Source organism: Myotis lucifugus, unplaced genomic scaffold (genome assembly GCF_000147115.1).
Source record: "Myotis lucifugus unplaced genomic scaffold, Myoluc2.0 scaffold_35, whole genome shotgun sequence".
Taxonomy (NCBI): domain Eukaryota; kingdom Metazoa; phylum Chordata; class Mammalia; order Chiroptera; family Vespertilionidae; genus Myotis; species Myotis lucifugus.
The window spans coordinates 347,568-369,773 of NW_005871083.1; positions in this window are offsets into that span (position 1 = coordinate 347,568).

The following is a 22,206-nucleotide window of genomic DNA, read 5'->3' on the forward strand; positions in this document are numbered from 1 at the left end:
GCCATACACACCTCACCCTGTTCGAGGCACTGGGATACAGCAGTGACCCCCGTAATGGTAGACACCATGGGAGGCGGAGAGCTCAGACGTTCGGATGCCAGGTAGTGCTGCATAAAGGGAAGGAAGGGAGAGAGGTCAGCAGCGGAGCGGGGAGCAAGATGGCCTGAGCAGGCACTGCCCATGCTCCACTGAGCCCCTCAAATCCGCTTTGCCGTTTTGCATGAGTAACATGGGTGGGTTGTACCAGTGACATTTCCTGGATGCGACATCACACTGTGTAAGATGCCACCGCTGGGAGATATTGGGGGAGGGTACAGGGGTCCCTCCGCCTTAGTCCTCACAACGGCGAGCATCAGAACAGCGAGTCTGCCACTCCGCCGGGGTCCTGCTTCATCCCCACGCCTGCTCCAGTGCGTTCTGTCTCAAGCCCCAAGATGTATCACAGCAAAGGTGGTTTGGTATTTCCAGAAAGGGTTCTTCTTTTCCCTGAGAACAGACCCCAGCTTGTCACACTCTGCTCGCTCAGGGCGCAGGCACTGGACAGGATGAAGGAGGACATCGGTGTCCCTGCCTGTGGAGGGTGGGGCTGGCGCATCTTTGGGACCATCCAGCTGTGGGCCTTGCTAGTCCCACTTTATGGGAGAGGAAACTGAGGCTCCAAATGGAAACGTGACTCACAGGGAGCAGCAGAGCTGGGTGGGCTGCCACTCTGGCACTAAGAAATTATTCTCAATAAAAGTTACATTTCCCAATTCAATGCCATCCTTTCTTCTCAGTACTGCCGACCTGTGGAGCCAGACCACCTGGGCTCGCGTCAGGGCTCCGGCACCTATTCTCCGTGTGCTTTAAGCAACCTATCTGTGCCTCACTTACCCCATCTGTGAAATGGGCACAAAAAACCTACCCTATAGGATCATTGCCACCGTGAAATGAATTAAGCATGGGAGGCCCCCTAGTGCTAGGTGTTCAGATACACTGTATATGTTAGCTCATTCATGAAGCTTGTGATGTACACGATAGTGTGTCCATGGAACACCATCATTACTTAGAACAAATAATGGGGATGTATATTTCCACTCATCCAGGAGATTGATTTTTTCCCAGGAGATTTAAAAATTCTCTGTTTTGTCTCAATACATTTTTTAAGAAAGAGGAAGCCACGTGCTGACACGAGGGAGCCTGTGGAAGTCACATCCTCGGCTCAGAACCTGTTCTAGCTGGTCCTGTTCATTCCCTGGGTTTGGTCGGTGAGACCCCAGTTTTGGGGGGGAGGAGGGTGCACAAGTTTCCTTCAGACCCACCAAGGAAGGACACAGCACAGACATGGGCATCTTGGGAATGGTTCCATGTTGGGATGTTTCTGCTTCACCAAATGCCCTCCCCAGAGGGCACCGCCCGGTGCCTGGTGTGATGGACATGATGCTTCTCCATCGATGCGGTGGCCCTGGACCAAGGCAAGCCCACCACCCAGACGGAGTCTTCAGAGTGTAAATCAAAAACCAACAAAACTCCAAAGTCTCTGGTTGGTTAAGTGGAAGATCATAAAAGAGGTTGGGTGTGAAGTTTAGGCTCAGGACCGTGGTCTCAGTCCCTGACTGGGAGCTGGTGAAAATGACCGAAGGCGGGCCCCACACCCAGGCTAGCGTTTTCCAATCTGGGGCGATGCTGGGCGGGCCACAAGGGACAGCGGGGTTGAGAACCACTAGGAGGATGAAGCTTGGGTGGGGGCAGCAGAAGACAAGCTGTCTCTGGCAGATGGGGGCAGCCAAATGGTGAGGGGAGAGCAGTCCAGATCCAGCTGCCCCTGCAGCCTTCCCCTCCCCCGACAACCCCTCCCACAGCCTTTTTTCCCCCCTTTCTTCCCACCCCGCCCCCACCTCACTCTATCTTCTCTTCTCAGCTCCCACCTGGCTGCTAAGGGCACCACCCTCTTGTCTCTCTCCACAGGTTTCTAACCCTAACGCTTTCTTCTCTGCTCCCACCCAGTCGGTCCATCTGTCACCCCCTCTCCTAACCTTTCTAGTTTCTCTTCCCTGTGTCCCAGGCAGGCCACACCTCCAGTCCTACAGGTCGGCCTCCTTCCAGGCTTTGCTCTTGCACGCACGCTTTGATGCTCTTGAAGTGTAAGGTGTGCAGCCCCAGCCCCCAGCCGGCAATGCTAACCAGGCTCCCTGGCTGCTCTTACTGGGGGATTAAAGCAGCGCTCGCTCGAAGCTATTAGAAAGCAGCCTGTGCCCCACCGGAGTTTCAGGGCGCACTTAGACACCCTCCTTCCCAAGGCATTTTCTGCTATACTTTTGCCTTCTGGGTGACAAGGGCCTGAAAAGGAATTGTTGGGCTGGGGGAGTCCTGCTGTGCTGCTCAATGTCCACCTCCAGGCCGCCGGGCCTCCAGGCTGCATGCACAGGGGTCAGAGGCGTCAGCTAGGAAGGGGCAGTGACACCTCCCCGGAGTAAGAGGTGACAGTGGAATGTGCCAGCATAGCTCTGGCCTAGGCCCTCCAGCCTGGGCCTCCAGGGGCCGTCGCTCTGTATCCACCTCTGCGCAGGGCGCCCCCACCTCTCCACAGGCACATTTGCAGGACGCTTTCATTTATTGCCTGTGTTGTTGTCCAGAGTGACTTCACAGGAAAGATCAGGGTCTGAGCTAAAGAGCAAACTGCTCCTCGTCTATGTTGGGGGAAGGGAATCCTCCTGAGCGAGCGCCCCAGGGGAGATGAGTTTATGAAGGGCCTCGGCAGAATCTTGCTCAGAGAGAAGATGGGACTGAATTTCACGCAGTCAGCTTAGGTCTGCTGGTTGTGCATTCCTGTTGGGTCTGTGTCAAGTCATTTGACAACAAGAACTGTACAGTGAATGAAAATATCAACTTGCACTTTTTAAGCACCTTCCGATCACCCTGATGGAGGCTGACTCCTCACGGGCCACTTTCACGGACGAGGGAGTCAGTCATACACTCCCCGAGCTCACACCCACAGGGCAGCCTGAGCCCTCTGGGGCCGGGCTGGTTCCGACACTGTGCTCCGTGTGTCAGGAGAGTTAATGAGCGAGGGGTGGCTGCTGAGAGCGGCAAAGAGTCTCTCATCACCGGGACGAGCCCCGCACACAGCCTCCTTTTTACAGGAGAAAAATGTGGCCCAGAGGTACAGTCTCGCAGAAAACGGAGCAGTGCCGGCTTCCCACCTCCCTCACTCCGAGGGAGCCGCGGCCCTGGGCTGGCTGCACGCTCGCCCAGGGGAAGCACAGGGACTCCTGAGCTGCGGCGAACGTGGGGCAGGGCTGGGTTCTTGGCGTTTTTTTTTCTGTTGAATGCGGACATCTGGTGTCCTATAAATAAAATTGAAAACGTAAATATTGTAAAACCCATTAGAGAGTGGTTTTAGGTTTGGTGGGAGCACGGGTCAGCTGCTACCTCGCTGCACCGTGGTGGGAAAACATCACCCACACGCGGGTGTTCCCGGCTCCTAGCACGTCACCCATGTCCCCGAGGTGGCCTGGCTGCACTTTGTCTGACTGAGTAAACATTACAACATGGGTCAGTTGTCTCACAGTTATGATAGGGAGCTAACCGTTTTCCATCGCTACCTGCAGACCTGTCTGCTTTCGTTTTGTACGTGGAAGAAGTAGTTTGTGAAGGGAGCGGAGTGTCACACTCTTTGTCCCAAGAATGCAAATTCCTGTGCTCGCCGATTCAGCCCCAAGACGTGCAGTCAGCCAGACTTCCCATGTCAGGTTAAAGGCTCTCCAAAAGGCATTTTCTGTTCGAGACATATTAAATAAGCTTTATTTAATAATGCTCAATTTGACTTATCCAATTTAAGTATTTGCTCTGATCAGCAACCATCCGATCCTGGCTTCATCTCGGGCGGCAGGGTCGTTTCTCTGGGTTATTTTTCTTCGGTGCAAAGTGGGTCCTGGAGGCAGGGGACGGCTCTCGGGTTCTCTGCGTTTCTCCACGCCGAGCCGCGGGTGGAAGGAGAACCATACACAGCGGCGCTGAGGCCGCTTTTTGTATGTTTATATCGCGTGTCCTCACGTCTGTCTGGCTGAAGACAGAGGATATCATTTAAAAGACGCCTTCGAGCCAGATAATTACAAAGAGAGTTTTCGGGGTTTTTGTTTTGTTTTGTTTTTTAAGTAGGGCATCAGCATGTACAGAAATTCCCACAATAGTGATCTTTTTGAGATGTATTCTGCCATCTGCTTTCCACCCTTTTTCAGGGGTTTTTATACACCGAATGAATGGTCATCATGCAGAGTCAGGATTTGAAGGCAGAGGGAGGGGAACTGTTTTAATATTATAACCCAGTATGTCTTAAAAGGGGAGATGCGGCTTTAATTGCTACTAACTTTGAGGATGTTTCATATAGATCTTTTGGTTAACATTATGACTATTATGTTTTTCACTAGCACGGTATTAAAAAACAAACCTTTTTAATTTTATTTTAGGTTTTACCTTTGCATGCTGCCTTCAAAAATAGCCACCATAAAGCCCATAGCCCGGTCCCCTCTCTAGGTATCATAAAGCCATTCATAGGGACATAAACCTCTGTCAGCTTCACTCCTCGATACCAGCGCAGGGCCTGCCGGCAGTGGCGCGATGGGAGTACCTCAGCCCGTTATCTGAGCGACCTCTATAAAGGGACTCTGCCCCCAGACCTGGAGGGGGCTTTCCCGAGGAGAGGAGCGCTGAGTGCAGGCCAGCCGGGTTTATGGGCCCAGCGGGGGGAGGATGCCACCCCGAGCCGCCTGCAGCCTCCGCGGCCTGAAGTGTTTACCGCTGGGTGATTTACATCGTCCAGGTGTGCATTTGGGAAACATCCTGGCTCTGGGCTGACAGGGCGATTGCCCTGGATTTGCAGACTTAGTCATTTTTCTGTTCAAAGAGACATTTTTTAAAAGCGTGCTGGCCCAGAGTGGCCCGTCTGCTGTGGTTTTCACACAGGAGGGCTGAGGAGCCTCTTAGCCCAACGCCCCAAGTGCTGCCCACATGGGGGGACGTCGCTGTCACCAAAACTGCGGCCGACTGTCCTCAACCTCTCTCTCCTCCAACTAACTTCTTCTGCCAGTTTGTCCTCCGGCCTTTGTGGCTGCGTCGCCGATGCTCGGCCAGCTTCCTGCTGCTGTTTCAGCACCTGGTGCTTTCCCCTGAGCCCCGCCAAGCAGATGCTTTTCTTACTCAGTCTTCTCGGGTACCCCAGGCCGAGTGTGAGAAGGGGCCTGGGTCCCCGTGTTTGTGCCGCCGGGAGGGCGCTGCTTGGCGGAAGGAGCTCCTTCCACCACAGAACCACTTTCTGTTCTCTGTGCTCACGTGTCCCTGCAGGTGGTGGTGTCACTGCTTGTCACAGGGATCCCACAGGACGTGCCTGACACCGACGCCGGGGGAACCTTGTGCCATGCGAACGCCGAGTTAAAACCTGTTTCCAGAAATCAAAATGGGGTTTCTGTTGGTCAAAAACCGTATTTTAAATTTTATCATACCCATCCCACTCTATTTAAAGGAGTCTGGACATTTATTACATATCCAGTTTTTACACTTGTGCAAATCTTTTCGCCAACCCCTTCTGACAACTCTGATGAAAAAGAAAACACGACGTATTTTTGCCTCATGGAAATACGCACATACATTGGGAGCGGGAGGTGGGCGAGGATGCTTGTAGAGAAATTGAGAATGATTCTTTGTTTATGTTTTCATTTTTACAAATACCTTTTTTACCAAGCCAGAGAATACCGGGCTGATTTTAAGAAGTCATTTCAATGTAGCTGTTTCTCTCTCCTTGATGAAATGTCTCCAGAACCCATCATTTTGCCTCCTTACACGATCTGCAGACAGAAAACATTTGGTCAAACGCAGGCAGTAAACAGTAGGGGCCACCAGACCCAGGCTTAGCAAATGATCGAATTCCTTCTGCTTGGGCTTCGACAGGGGGGAAAAAAAAGTCTTTCAGCCAGTGATTGGAATACTAACAAATTCACTTAAAAGCGTTCAACTCCCCTCAGTTTGAGCTCCTTTCTCCCAGATTATAAATATGTAAACCTCCCCAACATAGAAAAATATATTGATTTGCCGCACTAAACAGAGAGACTGTTTAAAATTACCAGCCCTCGGGGGGAGGAAAATATTCCAGCAATAAAACCAAAACCTTTATTTCCAAACATCAGGTGATGGGGGGCTGCCTGGGAAAAGATTGTTCTCTGTCACCGCTCACAGCCTCACATCGAGAAGAACCAGGGAAAATACCACGCTGATCAAAAGGAAAAAAAGATCCGATATTTAAAGGAATACTTTTTGCCTTTGCTATAGACGCTTAACAGTGTGCCTTTGTGTATCTCTACCGTGAATCTAAAGAAGGTGCCTGACCAGACGTCGTTTTGTGGACCAGACACATGAAAATACCTGGGAACATGGTCTACCGTAAAGAACTGCCTGCGAGTGTCGCCTTCTCAGCACCGAGCCGCTGGGGCGAAGTTTCACTGAACTGCCGAGTTCATTTATTTTCACCTCTGCTGGAACTGCCCCCAAAAGCAGGTGATGATTGAGAGATTTAAAAAAAAAAATTCTAAATCACAAGAGAGATAAAAATGCATGTCAGGCTATGAGGTCTGAACGTTAAAATGTAAGAGAGTTAGCCAGGGTCTGGTAAATGGCTAAGCAGATTAGTAGCCCTACTTTTTAACATATAAACATCTGAAACCCGTTTCCTGTTTAAGAAGAAGAAGAAAAAAAGTCTAGGTGGATGACCTCGGGCACTTTTTTTTTGATTAACAAATGTGAATTGTACATCACGGTGGGAAAAAAAAATGGCCCACGCTTGGTGGTCTTTCTACAGTCTGTATATGGGAGAGAGAGAAAAAAATACAAAAATAAACGTTACCTTCTCACTTTCAGGGTGGGCAATGCCATTTCTACAGCGGCGTCCAGGGCTCTGGCAAATGTTAAGGCTGTCACCGCGGACAGAATCCCCACGGTCTGTGTGCCTCGCAGAGGCCGGAGGAAGGAAAACATTCCGGGCATTCCTGCCGCTGCTCCTATCTCCAGCCCAGGGCTCGGCCCCGCAGACCCGTGTCACCCGGGCCGGCGGCGCAGGACAGGGCAATTCTGAACCCGCACCTTCCCGGCCAGCCCCGCCGCCTGGAAACCGGGCCAGGTCACGGCTCACCCCGCGCACACGACGTTGACGCTGAGCCTTCAGGAGGGAGCACCAGCTGCAGTGTGTTCAGCTGAAAAGAGCTTAGTGGCTCTGACACATTCTGACAAGATACATTTTATAGGGTTTGTGCTACAATTTGATATTGGAAGTTGGGATTCCAATTTTATGTCCCGAACGATAACAATGGCAGCTGGGACCTTTAAGAAATGTGTGTATTCCTGCTATTTAACAGTTACATAATAAAAGCTATTTATGTCAAACACCTTATAAGGGCAAGATTTAGCCTGAATGTCAATATAACATATCATGCTTTTTTATATTCAGATAGGAGAAAACATCCATTATCGGTGCTACACATTATTTGGGGTTTGGGCTGTTAGTTATATGGGAGCTTGAAAAATCTAACGTCAGCATCTCCTCACTATAATTTACAGATTCATTGAGCTGCTTTTTAAAAAATAAAAAATTCTGTTTAAAAAGATGCTGATGCATCATTTGTTTTTCCCGGTCCTTCTGATGAAAAGACATAAAGAGGAGCAGTTTTCTGTTGTTTGGTTTGATTTTGGTAATTTCCAAGCAGGCGATAAAAGCACTCACTGGCCTTTCTAAATGGGTGCGTCTTTTGTTTTCTGAAAGCAACTGTGGCCTGGAGAGGACCGGGCTGGCCACAACCAGGGTGATTCCGATGACCGGCGGGGCAGCGGCTCAGAGGAGACCTTTCCCGGGGAAGAAGAGTGACACCCCAGCTCAGCGTGGCGGCCAGATTCAGGCGCAGACTCGCCTCCAGCTCTCCCGGGGACATCGCACCATGTTTTCCGAGGAGACCGCTTCTGCCAAGCAGACAGGATTCTTGCTGCTGCGGACACTTGGAGATGACCACGCGGCCCTGCCAGGCCGGCTTGTTAGAAAACCCCAGCTTCCTTCTTATCTTGTCTGCTCAGACAAAGAGCAGAACCTCACTGAGATGAGACGAGAACCCCAATTAGCAAAGCCAAGAGATTTCCATCCTTCCCACACCCGCTCCGTGGGTTCAGTTCCCCTCTCGCTTTCCTTTGACTCATCGGGAGAGTGTGACCTCGGGTTAATGAGAAAAGCCCAGTTGGGTGGTGGCAGAAATGTCACCCTGACTCTCCATGCCCCCACCCTTCTCCCAGCCCTCCATGGTGGGACGGGACACAGAGGACAAGGGACCAGCACAAAAGCCGCTGCCCCTCAGGCGCTGTTGGGGCCAGCTGACACCAACTGAAACTTGGCTAAATGCGAGTTTAATTTCCTTTGTTCCTAAGAACGTAACAGCTCCTAAGCAAATATGATCTTAAAAAATAATTTATTAGGCCTCTCCCTTCTCTTCTTTGTCAGAAAGTTGCTTCCGTCTAAACGGACGGCAAATTCCTTTTCTTTTATAACAAGTGGCCGCCAAGCTTCATGTAGCTTTTTTTCAGAGTTTTACCAGCACATACCAGCATTTATAAAGGCAACCCCTCTTCTGGTTGATTGCCAATTTTATGCTGGTTATGCGATTATTGTCAGAAAGAGTCGTGCTCCGGGGGAGGACTGGGAAGTGAGTGAACCTGAAGACAGTGGGCATTTGAAAGGAAAATAAGCCAGTCGCAGGTCTCTCAGATGCCTGAGATCTGAAACAGCAGCTTTCTCTGCCTCACCACCCATCCTCTTAATGACCCTAGCACTGACTGTCATTGCTCACACTTAACACCAGGAAATGTAGGCAAAGGAAAACCAGCTCATTTTACAGAGAGATGACCGGTGAGGCTCGGCTACACCTACTAATCATCGGATTAGTAACAGGTCGCTTTCATGGAGGCCTTGCTAGGTGCCAGGAGCTTCGTGCAACTCCATCGGTTTACAGGAAAAGCTAATCTGGCCCCTACAGCAGCCCCAGAGGTAGGCATCCTTATTGCCGTCATTTTTAGAAATATATTTTTACTTGATTTTTAGAGAGGAAGGGAGAGGGATAGAGAGATAGAAACATTGAGGAGAGAGGAACATCATCGATCGGCTGCCTCCTGCTCGCACTCCTACTGGAGATCAAGCCTGCAACCCAGGCACGTGCCCTGACCGGGAATCGAACCGGCGACCTCTTGGTTCCTGGGGCACCGATCAACCTCTGAGCTACACCAACTGGGCATTGCCATCATTTTATAGATGAGGAAACTGAGGTAAAGAGAGGTCAGTCAACCACTGAAGTCCAGATAGCTGGAAAGTGACCAAGTGACAGGAGCCACAGTCAGGCCATCTGCTGGCAGAGGCCAGATTGTAGCCTCTGAGCCGTGATATCAGTGGTTACAGCCCAACTCACACTGCCCAAGGTTAAACCCTAGCCCAGTGATGGTGAACCTTTTGAGCTCGGCGTGTCAGCATTTTGAAAAACCCTAACTTAACTCTGGTGCCGTGTCACATATAGACATTTTTTTGATCTTTGCAACCATAGTAAAACAAAAAGATTTATATTTTTGATATTTATTTTATATATTTAAATGGCATTTAACAAAGAAAAATCAACCAAAACAATGAGTTCGCGTGTCACCTCTGGCACGCGTGTCATAGGTTCGCCATCACTGCCCTAGCCCATCCCCTGGGCAAGTTACTTCACCATCCTGAGCCTCAGCTTGCTCACCTGTAAAGTGGGGACAGTAATGTTCCCCACCTCGTGGAGTTGTTTCAGGATTGCATAAACAGAGCATGAAAGGCACATGTCACATCGTAAGTGTGAGGTCTGGGACCTCAGCCCACACTTACCAAAACCCACCCTCCTCTCACGTGAGCGGGTCACAGACTGCAGGTCTTGCTCCACGACCCATCTGGGAACGTTGGCTGTGTTCTCAGACACCGGGATCATAAAGCTATCGGGAGCACACAGCAGCAAGGACTCGGCCAATCTGAGTGGCGTCTGCCCCACGAAAGCCCTGGCTGGCAGCAGATGCCCTGGGTGGCCACGGGGAGGTGCACACAGGACGCCATGCCCCAGCCCTCGAGGGAGGGAAGGTCTGGAGGCCCCGGGGCTAGCCATGGGAGCGGCATGATTTGTCATCAGACCCCACAGGCTTGCAGGCCACCCACCAGCCACCCTGGCTGCCCCCTGGTTTCTGTTGCATCTATTTGGACAGCAACCCCCCCTCCCCCAGGGAGCCCTCCTTCTCCACTCTCTTCAAAGTCCACCCCTTGCCCTTCAAACACGTGTTTATGTGGCACAAAAATGCCCAGGAACAATAAACAGCCCAGCATCCCGAGGCTGGCTCCGCTCGAGGCCTTGGGGGCTTTCTGACCTCCACCACCTGCCCTGCCATGGAGGCCGCTGGGGGCTCGGGTGTCCCACAGACCCAGTTCCAACACGGCTTGTGCCTCCTGGGAGCTGTGTTTACTCAGGCAAGTAGCTCCCTCTGGATCCCAGCTTCCCTGACCATAAAACAGCAGCCAAGATGGGCAAAGTGCTGGTGTGCAATAAATACCAATTCCTGTATTGCTATTTAACTCAGACTATAAGATGAAAATACCTGAATGTGTTGAGAGCAATCACTCATTTTCAGAAAGGGATGTGGCCGTGTCACAGGAGGGGCTGGACCAATGGAGAGCCCAGGTGCAGTGGCGTGGCGTGGAGGCAGACACATGGGCAAACTGCCGTTTGTTTGATTTGTGGCCACTTCTGGGCTGTGTGACCCTGGGCATCTTGGTCAACATTTCTGGGTCTGTCTCCCTTCTGCAAATAATGATCTGTAAGTTTTCTTCCTACCTTCCTCCTTTAATTATCAAGTAAAATCTTTCACCGCTGAAAAACACCTCAACACAAATACGCTGCTCTCCACAGCACCAGGATTTTCTTAAAGCACCCCATCCCCCTTGCACAGTTAAAATGATGCGGTCACTTTGCAAATATAAAATCCTTGACACCCAGGTGGTGTTGCTCAGTGGCTGAGTGTGGACCTATGAACCAGGAGGTCATGGTTCCATTCCCAGTCAGGGCACATGCCCAGTAGGGGGCGTGCAGGAGGCAGCCGATGAATGAATCTCTCTTATCATTGATGTTTCTATCTCTCCCTCTCCCTTCCTCTCTGAAATCAAAAATATATATATATTTTTTAAAATCCTTGAAAAATAGAGTGGTAAGATTGGGGGTGCTTATTTTTCTTTTCTGTACTATACCTTTGATTAATGTCTTGTATCTTTTTTTCCTGACTTTTCTATGAATTTCTTTTTAGATACACATAGGTGTAATAATAGATGTGGCTGTATGCTCCATACAGCTTCACGCCTCCCTGCGTGCACCCTGAAGTGTGTGGACAACACTCTAACGGGGAGCCACACTCCTTCCGATTGTTGCCCACTTCCATTATCTCGCGTTTATATTATGCGTTTATCTCTTAACCGGAACATTTTAACCATAAAGCTTCTTACCATATTTTGCTTCATTTATTTGGGTTAGAGTCACAGTAATAAAACAGAGTCAAAGGCTATACGATGACCCTGATACATTTTAATGGCACTCAAGGAACCCCTTCAAGGGGACAGGAAGCAGCTACATCCCACGGCCCCCCATCGGTCTAAGTCTTTGCCTCTAAATTGAAAGAACCCACTGAACTCGGACTTTTACCAGGAATGCACTTTGTGGAGAAGACATTTTTTTTTAATTGTCAAAGTTCTTTGGGGGAGAACAGTTTTATGGATGAGATCGGTATTAAGGGGATTATTTACAGACTATGGAGAAAACATTTCTGCTAATGAAGGATGTATCTAAAAAATTAGAGTAAAAGAAAAAACATAGATTGCCACACCAATGTAAGAAGAGACCCCCCCGAACCACAACATCTCTCAAAACCCACACCCGTAAGTGGTGAGCAGTGGGTGGGGCCAAACCGCACACTGTCGAGGCTGCAGGCACCTGGAGTCAGCTCATCCAGAGCCTTTCTGCGCAGCATGGGAGCTCCCGGGGGCCTGGCTAAAGTGCAGGGTCATGCTGGGCAGGTCTGGCCGGGCTGAGGTTGTCCATCATTAGCCAGCACAGCGGCATGAGGAGTCTCTGGTCCAGGAACCACTCAGAGTGGCTGGGGCTCAGAGCAGCACCATCACTGATTTCACTGGCTGGTGGGCGTGGCTTTCCAAGCTCCTTGATTTGGAGCAAGTGTTCTTGACTTGGACTACACTTTAGAATCACCAGGGGGAGATTTTTAAAAACCCCAGTGCCTAGGCTGCCCCAGACTAATTACATCAGAATCTGTGGGGGTGGGGTCCAGGCACCAGGATGTTTTCAAAGCTCCCAGGTACTCCACTGTGAGTTGGTGTGGAGAACAGCCCATTTAGATACTTCATCGGGGCAGAAAGCTCAATTAGTGATGTCTGCCAGGGGGTAGGCGTGGTGGGCGGTGTACCATGAATTTGCCTTCACTGAGGTTTGCAGAAGGTGAGGGACTTACTGAGATCTCCATGGTGGGAGAGTCAGGATTAGGAACTAGGTCTTCAGACTGTTACCTGCAGACTCCATTTTTTAATATATTTTATTGATTTTTTACAGAGAGGAAGAGGAAGGGAGAGGGACAGAGAGTTAGAAACATCGATGAGCGAGAAACATCAATCAGCCGCCTCCTGCACGCCCCCCACTGGGAATATGCTTGCAACCAAGGCACATGCCCCTGACCGGAATCAAACCTGGGACCCTTGAGTCCGCAGGCTGACGCTCTATCCACTGAGCAAAACTGGTCAGGGCAGACTCCATTTTTTATTCAAGACTGACACACTCAGGTAGAGACACCATCTTAAAGACACTCTTCAGTTCAAATTTTTCAAGCTCCTATTGCACATTTAGCCAAGAACTGTTGGGCAGGGGTCTGACACTGACCTTCTGGCTCAGTAAGTGGGGGGTGGGGGCGAGGGGGCGAGGCTGGGTGAGGAGAAGGCCATGAGAAATTGAGCAATAATCGGAAATGGGGTGCATTCAGGTGAGCCCCACTCTTTGGGATCCTGGAAGTTCACAAGGAAGGGTTCAGATGGTGGTAGATCGCCCGAAGGGCAGCATTAACAGATCCCAGCAAATCATGGCATCCAAATCAAGAACAGGATCAGGAAATTTGACATTTTTCCAAATGCATTGAGGGTAGAAGTCAGAATAGAGGCCATATCTGGGGAGACTATAGACTGAGGAAGGGCAGGACTAATGGGGAGCCCTTGGGTCCTGGGAAGAGTCTCTCTCTACCTGGGGTGTAGACATATGTAAAACTCATTTCAACGTATACATTTAAGGTTTGTGCACCATATATACTTCCCCGCATGTAAGTTAAACTTCAAGAAAAAAGTTAAAATCCAGAAAGAGAAATCTATATAACAAGAAAGATGGCCATTAGAAACCCAGAAACAGAAAGAACATTCACAGATGAGGAAGAAAATGTCAAACAACCCAATGGAGGGGGAAACAGAAACATATGACAAAGAAATAAGAAAAAAATGAAAGAGGCAATTAATGAAAGATGAACCAATAAGTAAATCACATTAAATATGCTTACTGTAAAACATAATTATAAGCCTTAGCTCTTTGCTGGATTTCCTTACATTTTTTTTCATGGTTTAGTATTGCTTTTATGTTGAATTTTATATGCACGTGGGGACAGCACCATAATCTTTTTAGGGTTTGTGTTAATCTGCTCTGGGCTGGGAGAAATGTCCAGATTGACCAGGTGGTACTTAAGGACGCAGAGGGAATATTTCTTCTAAGGACACTAGCTCTCAGAGGTTTTAAGCAAGGAGACTATAAAGCAGCCGCGGATGGATTAAATCAGAGCCCTAAACCAGGCTCACAAAGCTGTAACCAAAATAAAATCAATACTAAACTATAATCCTGAAATTACATTGAAGTTCTCTTTTCTTCCATATATCAAATTCATTTTTTAAAATAAAAAACACTCATTTTGGAGGAGAGAACCCAGGAATGGGCCTGTTTTTCCAGGTGAGGCAGGCACAGGTTGCAGGGGGAGTGAAGCACAGCGATGATGGGGAGGCTGGTTTTGGAGGAGTGAGGGGCTCTGATGTGTTAGCTCCACAAGCCAGACACTCTGGAGGGCGCGTCTTAATCTAAAACAGATTTAGAGTAAAAACGAGAAGGTAGGTGTACGAAGGTATGATTCTAGGAACTGTCCCTGCAGAAGCAGGGCCGGCTGCAGTGGCTGGGCAGCCTGGAGCGCAGAGGGCCTGGGCCTGGGGTTCCTCGGAGAGCGGCAAGGGGGCAAGGGTGGACCCGTGCTCTCACCCACACCCTGCAAAGCCTCTTTTGACCCTGCCTGTTGTGGCTGAAGTGTTTCTCCTGGGGAACACGTCTTCCTTTCATTCACAGTGAATTGTGATTTATAAAATGCCCCCCTCCCCAATAGGGACGAGAGGCAGGGACAGAAATTCACACCAAGGTGTAAATGACTCCCTGCAGGCCCCTTCCCAGGCAGACTGATGAAGAGCTTTGGGAACCTGAAGGGGAGCAGGGAGGGGGAGAGGGAGGACCCTCCAAGGCAGAGAGAGTGGGTCCACGCCACATCACTGCCCACTCTGAATGTACAATCCTTAAAACAAGCAGAAAATACACTCTGGGTCAGTGTTTCTTCTCAGAATTATCACAGATGGTGCCAGTGAATTTATGCACCATTATAACTCCTGAGTCCCTCTTAGCTGGGTGCAGAGGGGTTGTCAGAAGACTGTGTGTGGCTCTGAAATCCACTGGGATCAAAAGATGGGCACAAACATTAACACAGGTCCCGTGAAGGCTGGGCTGTGAGCTCAGAGCTGAGGGGCACACCCTGAAAGTGGGAGGCACCCTCCTCCGGACAGGACTCACTCCTGAGTCACCAGATCAGCGTGAATGAGCATCGCTGCAATTAGCTGTGGGCGCAGCAGCCTCGCCAGCAGCCCGGGACTCCTTACACATGCTCTTTCCTCTCCCCATCGCCCTCCTCTCGTGAGGGGATGCTGGCGGCTGATGAGAATGTCTCTTCCGATTCTGCATTTGGGAAATAACCATAGAGCCGGTTTGGGGCCCACTAGGCCCCCTTTGGGACAGACCTGAACTAAAACTCCATTGATCCGCTGACCTCTAAGCCCCTACTCAGCTGATGGCCACAGTGACATTTGGGGTCTCCTAGAATTGGTGTCAGTTCAGAGTCAGTGTCCAAGAATTCTACAGTTCGATGGCTGTCTTTCTCCCAATGCAGTCATCCTGGCCAATGGCTGCTCTTCCCCCCAATGCTTGCCCCCTCTGAGCCTCCTCACACGGCAGCCAGAGTGGTCTTTCACTCCACAAGTAGCCAAACGTCATCTTCTTGTACAATCTTTCATAGAGTGGCTGCATCATATATCGTTCGAACCTGGACATTCTGAGAGTAGAGGGGTGTTAGTAATTACATTGGAACAACAGCCACAACTTGGGACAAGCAAACTGGAACAGGTGGCCACACGTCACCCCTGGGATGCAGCCTGGAATCACCCATGTGACTTATAGGCTCCAAGTGCTGGGTCTTGGCCCCACGGTGGTCTTCTCCCATCTCCACAGCCAGCCAGGCCAGTCTCCCTCAGCTCGCCCTGACTCTGAGCCTCTGCACCTGCAGGTTACCCCTCTGATTCCTGAGCCTATGAGTAGCCAGGACTGCTCCACCGTGCTGTCCCCTTCCTGTGTGTGACCCTCATCATCTCTGCTGAGGGCGGGGACAGCACTGTCCTCCCCATGACCTTCACATCAGCCCAGGAGCTGGCACATAGTAGGCAATCAAAAACACTTGTTGAATGAACGGTGACTTCACAGCTCCTCCTACAAGAGAAAAGGTAGTAAAGTAGCTATAAATCCACTGGCAGCTTCAGCGAGTTTCAGGAAACAAGTGTAGTTCAATGACACTTTGTGACACTAACATTTTCTGACTTTGAAGCTAGCCATTCAGTAGAGAAGAATGAAGTCTAGAATAATGTGCACCACTAACCGATTTTCCCACCACGAGCAGGCTGGACTCTTCCTGTTCAAGTATATGACCAGCTCCTGAGACAAGTATGCAGAGGGAAAGACAGTCCGGGGCGGGGGGCTCTAGGGAAATAGAAGTAGACAGGGCCGCCATAACCTGCATAGAGAGCCTTTGTGAGAATTATGAAGGCGGTGCCGGCACTGGGCAGACCCAGCCCTGCCCCAGGTGAACAGATGGCAGAGCTGCCCGTGGATGCCAGCCCCCTTGCCTACACCAGCCCCACCTGCCCCTTAGCCAATTGGCACAGCTGCTCACACAGCCCGGGAATGTGGGAACAGTGAGCATCAGGACCAATAGAGCCCTTACTCTGAGTTAGGGTTCCGCACAGAGCCCCCTTCTCCCCTTCCCTCTCCTGAACCCCGGTTTTGGCCTTTGAGGAACCAAACCATGGTGGTGCTCCGCAGACGGCTGCGACAAGGCCATTTCTTCATTAGAAAGGCGGAGCAGCGGCTTCTCCTCACCGCCCTGGTCATACCAGTGTTATTTCCTTTTATTATAAATAGGAATTTCAGTCAAAGGGGTGCAGCCCAATACCCCTCGGCTGCTTTGTACTTTAATCAGGGCTTTCCTGCTGAAAATGTTTATCTTCCAGCAAAGAGGTGCTAATTTTATCTTGCAAAAGTGGGTATCTGCTTACGTCCCTTCTACCTTCGAGAAAGATAACCAAAAGCGCATTATGTCATCTAAATACAGCATCCTTGGAGATCAAAAGGCATAATGTACACATCTGCCAAAGTTGATGGAGCGGCCATTGGCGGGCTCTTCCGCCCCGGGTGCGTGTGCTTCATTGATAGACACACTTGGCCATTTCTATGAAAGAGACTCCCAAACGCTCTGTTTGTGCCAGTTGATTTCAGTGATATTGGGAGGTTTTGAAATGAGAATCCAAAATAGACCTGCCCTTCTCACCCCTCTGTGTAAGCTCTCGCCACAGGAAATGGCACAAGTTCAAATTTTTGCAATGGAAGCAACGTGGGACTAGATAAGAAGTATGTCCCTTACAGAGACATTTTAATGTTTAAAGTATAGTCAAAATGATCCATAGCCCAAGTCCACCTGAATGTTGTCTTTTGAGTCCAGTCTCACTTCTAGTTCTAGTTCAATGTTTTTCACTTTCTTGGCTCCCATTCTTTTATAAGAGTACATGTCCCAATACAGCATGTGTGCACTCGTACGCACATGTGTGTACGCACATAAATATTTGAAATAAATGTTCCCCAAACTAGATGCAATCTTACAACGTGCATTGCACTCCGATGTGCTCTGTCTGTGCCAGTCTAGCTGAACATCTTGTCCTTTGCTTCTCGGCATGGGGCCCCTGGACCAGCAGCCCCGGCAGCATCATGCAGCCTCTCAGGCCCCGCCCAGGCCTGAACAGTGACAATCTACATGTCAACAAGCTCCCCGAGCAGTGCGATGACGCACATTCAATTTGAGAAGCACTGAGCTCGTCTGTTTCTTTTGTTTCTATATTTTATATTTCAGTTGCAACTCTCTAAATGGACCCGTCACTCACCTGTGCTTCATAACCCAGGGTTTGCCAAACCCTCGTTTGGACATGGAGCCAGGACTCTTAGGGCTTCAAGTGGCTCTGTTGTGAGAAGAAACTGATGTGCACCTACCGCTCTGCCCTTGGGGCACACCTGCCCCAGACACCCTCCAACACTCTGGACCGGGGAGGGAATGTCCCGAGCCGCTCTCCTCCAACCACCCTCCAACACCCCCATAGGTCCCCAGCGTGCTGAGAAAGATGGTTTCCCAGGCAATGCCGTTATACAAGCTTTGTCGCAAACTAGGATTTAAGCCCATGCTCTGTGGAGTTTGCAAAGAGCCCTAAAGATTAGGAGGAGCAGCGTGAGCGGTGGCCTGATGCCCTGTGACCTCATGAAGGTCTTCCCTCTCCCTGGTGACCTCACCTCAGTGCCCTAGAGTCAGGACAGTCTCTGGGCAGAGGCTGCTTATGGGCGACACGATATTGAATGAGAGAAGGAAGTACCAGATATCATGGGAAAAGGCTGGCTCTTCTTTCCCAGAATCAGAGTTGAGAATAAAATTAAAATGCCTAGAACATCTTCTGATACCCTGGCAAGCAGGGTAGTCATTTCCCTCAGCTCAGGACAGATTTATGAGGATGAAATTGAATTAGAAATGTACGTAGCAGTGGAAAGAACATGCTGCAAAAAAATACCACCTCACGTTTTCACCCTTTAAAATTTTTCAAAAACAATTTCTACTTTGGAAAATAGACAAAAGTACAAAGAAACCACAAAAACCACCTATATTCTCTTTATGGAGCGAAAACTGCTTACCACTTTGCTCAGTGCCCTTTAAGACCTTTTTCTACGATTTATGCACATAGACAGTTGTATGCATATAACGGTTTCTGCCTTGTGTTGATCTTAACATAAATAGCATAACACCGAACACGTTCGGAACCTCTCTTGTTCTCCCAACAGTGTCTGAGATCTTTCCATGTCCACAGCACTTATCAACCTTACTTTTAAACCAATACTCATTTCTCAACATGGAGTTTGCTTTACCATTTCCATATTGATAGTCATTTCGGTTACTTCCTGTGTCTTCACTATAATAAATATTTGCAGTGAACATCCTCAGATCCACCTCTCTGTGCACAGTGGGTATTTCTTCCCCCAAACTGATTTCTAAAGTGCAATGCCTGTGTTGTAGGGTTCATGGGTTTTCAATTTGAATAAACACTGTCAAATGGCTTCCCAAAACCATGTATCCATTTATGGACTACCAAGAGGGAACCTACTTCCGGTCCAGTCCCCAATGCTGGCCGCGATCAATCTTTTATTACTGATGTTGGGGGAGGGGAGCAAAGCCTATTATTTTTTTCTGTTTGATGATATGTTTACACATCTTTTTCATATCAGGCATTTGAATTCTATTCAATTGGCTGCCTCTCCTCACCCTTTGAACATTTTTCTGTGTGTATGCCTATGTGTGTATTTATATCTTTTTAAACCTGGCATTTGGGTATTAGGGGAGGCTTTGGGTATTAGTCATTTCTGAGTTTTATGTTTTGCAAGTATTTTTTCCTGGTTCATTACTCGAATTCTCACTTTGTTTATGGTGTTCATTGTCACACCATATAGTCATACAGTCAGATGTATCATTTGCTTCCTTTTTTTGCTTTTGCATTTATAGTTTTAAGAAAATGTTCTCTCTTGGAAAAGTTGTAAACCTAGTCTTCTTCATTTATACCTAACATTTTTGTTTGTTTGTTTGTTTTTGTTAATCCTCACCCGAGAATATTTTTCCATTGATTTTTAGGGAGAGAGGAAGAGAGAGGGAAAGACAGACAGAAGTATCAATGTGAGAGAAACACATCGATTGGTTGCCTCCTGCACATGCCCTGACCAGGACCCGGGCTGGGGAGGAGCCCGCAACCAAAGTACATGCCTTTGACCGGAATCGAACCCAGGACCTTTGGTCGGCAGGCCAAAGCTCTATCCATTGAGCGAAACCGGCTAGCACTATTCCTAACATTTTAATAGTTTAGTTTTTTACTTTTGCACTTTTACCAATTGTCTCAACACTCTTTACCGAATGGTTGGTCCTTGCACCATGTACTGAAGTGCCTTCTTTCTCACATACGACATCCCCAGGTCTACACAAACCCACGGCTGGACTATGGTTCTTTTCCATTAGCCTGTTAGTTTACTTCCCAGATATTTGAGAATTTTTTCATATTCTTTTGTGTTAATAATTGCTAGTTTAGTTTCACTGTGCTCAAAGAATATACTTTGTATGATTCTTTTTAAATTCACTTAGACTTGTTTTATGACCTAGAATAGAGGAAGGGGAGGTTTTTCTGTAAAGGGACAGATTGCAAACATTTTAGGGTTTGCAGCCACAGGTCTCGATTACATATTCTTTGTTTTGTTGAGTTTTATTTTTTTGCAACCCTTTAAAAATATAAAAACCACATTTAGCTCATGTTATATACTGTCCACCTTGGTTAATATTACACGCGCACAGGAACTGATGTGTATTCTGCTGTTGTGGGTGACATGCTCCATCAGTGCCAGTTAGGTCAAGGTGGTTCACATCTAATATACCTGGCGTGATTGCTTTTGTCTGCTTGTCTTATCAACTATTGAGGGAGAAGTATTGGAATCTCCAACTGCAACTGTGGGTTGTACTCTTCTATTTGCTCTATCAGTTTTCATTTCCTGCATTTCAAAGCTTAAACTCTTCATTACATGGCCACGTGAATAATGAATTGCTTTGTAATAACTGAAATGTAATTAATGTCTGGGTGATCAGCAGTTCCAACTATAATATTCCCAGATTCTGAGCTGACTGGCCACAATTTGTCACTCCTCAGGGCACAGTTTTTCTAGAAATCTATAATGAGGACACTTTGTTCCTCAGTATTCTCGTGAGTAAAATGAGTTCCATATAATGAAGCCCCTTGGTTTGCTGGAAAGATGAAATAGCATAAAATATGTAGGGCTTAGTATGATGAACAGCACGAAGTAGGTGCTCAGTGCATTCTAGCTGCAAGTGGCAGTGGTAGCATTGGTGTCGGCTTTACTTCCTACAGTGACAGAGGCAAATAAGAGAGGGCTTTTGCTAGTCATGTTGCTGAGGTTGACCAGGAAGGAAAAGGCCTGGTTGGGGTCTTGATCAACAAGGTGAGAAGTAAATCGGGAGCAGTAACTGGCAGACTTCAACCACATGGCATGGATTGTATTCTGACTTCCAGAAACTTTCTAAATCACTTCCTCCCACTCCTTCTAACAACCACAAAAGATAAGGCCCTGAACTCAACACTAGCTCCTATAATCTCCAAAATGTCAAATCCTAACTCTGCTCGGAGTCCTGATAAACACGAGAACCACAGTGAGAACAGAGTGTCAGAGTGGGAGGGACAGGGATGTTAAAGTCAAACAGACTTGGGCACAATCAGCAAACCCTGATTGCATTACGCAGACACATTTTCCCAATCATAACCACATTCAAAGGCCTTGCCTAACACCCAACCATGACACTGCAGTTGCCCCTGGAAACATCTCAATTCTTGCTACACCTCCCACAAAGATTAAATATGGCCATTTTTAAGAGGCCAGCAGAAGCAGATATTTCCATTAGCCAGTGGATAATACATACACACATTTTCCTGCTTTGGGCCAAATTTTTAAACATCAATCTAATTAAGATAAAATGTCTTTACTAGCCCTAACCGGTTTGGCTCAGTGGATAGAGCGTCAGCCTGTGGACTGAAGGGTCGCAGGTTCGATTCCGGTCAAGGGCATGTACCTTGGTTGTGGGCATATTCCCAGTGGGGGTTGTGCAGGAGGCAGCTGATCGATGTTTCTCTCTCATCAATGTTTCTAACTCTCTATCCCTCTCCCTTCCTCTCTGTAAAAAATCAATGAAATACATTTTTTTTAAAAAGTCTTTACTAGTACAATAAAATGTATCCATTTCAAATTTTGACAGATGTATGCTCCATGCAACCATAGCCCAATGAACATATAGTGTATTTAGTTCATTTATATCACCACAAAAACTCTCAGCGCCCTTCCTAATCAATCTAGGCAACCACTGATATGATGTCTACAGCGAGAGATTAGTTCAACCCATTCCAGAAATTCATTTAAATGGAATCACACAGTATGTTGTGTGTGTATGAGTGTGTGCGCGCGCGCGTCTGGCTTCTTGCACATAAAATATTTGAAGCTTCATCAATATTGTTCCACATATCACGAATGCATTTCTTTTTATTGCTGAGTGGTGTACTACCATATAGATTGGCCACAATTTGTTTATCCATTAACTTGTTGATGGACATTTGGGTTATATGCAGCTTTTGACTACTATAAATAAAACAGCTCTGATCATTTGCATGCTATCTTTTTGTGAATGTGTTTTCATTTCTCTTGGGAAGAATACCTAGGAGCAGAATTGCTAGGTCATTCAGGAAGTGTATGTTTATAGGAAACTACCAAACTGCTTTTCAAAATGGTTGTGCCATTCTACACTCCCACCAACAATGTATGCGAGTTCCAGTTGCTCCTCACCCTGTCA